The sequence below is a fragment of the Vigna umbellata genome, chromosome 1 (genome assembly GCF_029865625.1).
Source record: "Vigna umbellata cultivar VRB3 chromosome 1, Vumbellata_1.0, whole genome shotgun sequence".
NCBI classification, from domain to species: domain Eukaryota; kingdom Viridiplantae; phylum Streptophyta; class Magnoliopsida; order Fabales; family Fabaceae; genus Vigna; species Vigna umbellata.
Genome location: NC_142165.1, coordinates 9336267 through 9337427, shown reverse-complemented (window position 1 = coordinate 9337427; position 1161 = coordinate 9336267). Strand labels below are relative to the sequence as shown.

General features: G+C 30.7%; 1 long non-coding RNA gene across 1 annotated transcript; it reads left to right on the top strand.

Moving 5' to 3' along the window:
- The first annotated feature begins 219 nt into the window (after positions 1 to 219).
- Positions 220 to 834, top strand: LOC124835662 (uncharacterized). Its single transcript, XR_007028592.2, has 2 exons — positions 220 to 491; positions 577 to 834. It is a non-coding gene; the product is annotated as an uncharacterized LOC124835662 (long non-coding RNA).
- The last annotated feature ends 327 nt before the right edge of the window (positions 835 to 1161 follow it).

Below are 1161 nucleotides of genomic sequence, written 5' to 3'. Positions count from 1 at the left end.
AAAAAAAAATTCCAAAATCTATTTTTTGGAAGATATTTTTCGAAAAATACTCATATATTTCAAAAATACTGTTCGAGATTGTATTTCATGCATTCAGAAAATATTTTTCTGGAAGTTCTATTTCACAAATTTGATTCTGAAAATTGTTACTAAAATTTCGTTTCAAAAATATTATTCTAAAATTTTTGAAAAATTTTATTCCGAATAATTTTTAAAATGTGTATTTCAAAAATAACTTTCCAAATAATAAAATAGTCATTTTATAAAAGCCATGTTGATATTGATAATGCCTATCTAAGCCCATTGATTAAGGATGCATTCAGGATGGGCCTTTAGTTAGAGCCCAATACTTCCTAGGGTTTCTTGTAGGCTATAAATTGCAGCATCATTATCATGTTTTGTCTTCTTAGTCCTCTGCCACTTCTCAGCAGCAATCGGCTAGGGTTCGGATTTGAAGAAGGGTTTGGAGTTTGTTCACCATGAGGGCCAAGGTAGCTTCATTTCTACGCTGTTGATTTTTCGTTTCCTTTTTTCTATTATGAGGTTCAGCTCTGATTACGATCGCTTCTCTTGTAGTGGAAGAAGAAGCGTATGAGGAGATTGAAGAGGAAGCGCCGAAAGATGAGACAGAGATCCAAGTAGTGACTTAATCTTTTGTTTCTGTTGAATTTTAATTTTACAGTTGCTTATGTTCTAAATGGAAACCCAGTAGTTAGTGTTACTGGCTTTTCCTTTTTGTGTTTTGATACATTTTGTTGGCTTTAATTAGTTTATGTTTGATTTTGTCTTATTAGCTCGAAACAATGTGCGAATCAACAGAATTTCTTATTTGCATCTCTGATTTTCTCATTACTATTTCGCCTAGATGTTTCCCTAAACTTTTTAAAGCGGTTATAATTTTGGATTATTTCTACTTAATTTTTTCCGATTTAATTAGTTCATCTTTTGAATGAAATATCTTACTCCAATTTCAGGTCAAGATTGATTTAGGTTAATACTTTTATATTTCCTCATACATTTTTGCATTTAGGTTAATATCAGGTCAAGATTGATTTAGGTTAATATCTTTTGAATGAAGTGTCTGTGTGTGGGACTTTATCTGTCGTTTAATTTATGTTTATAGACCTAATTTAAGGAACATGATTGAATACGTGATATGTT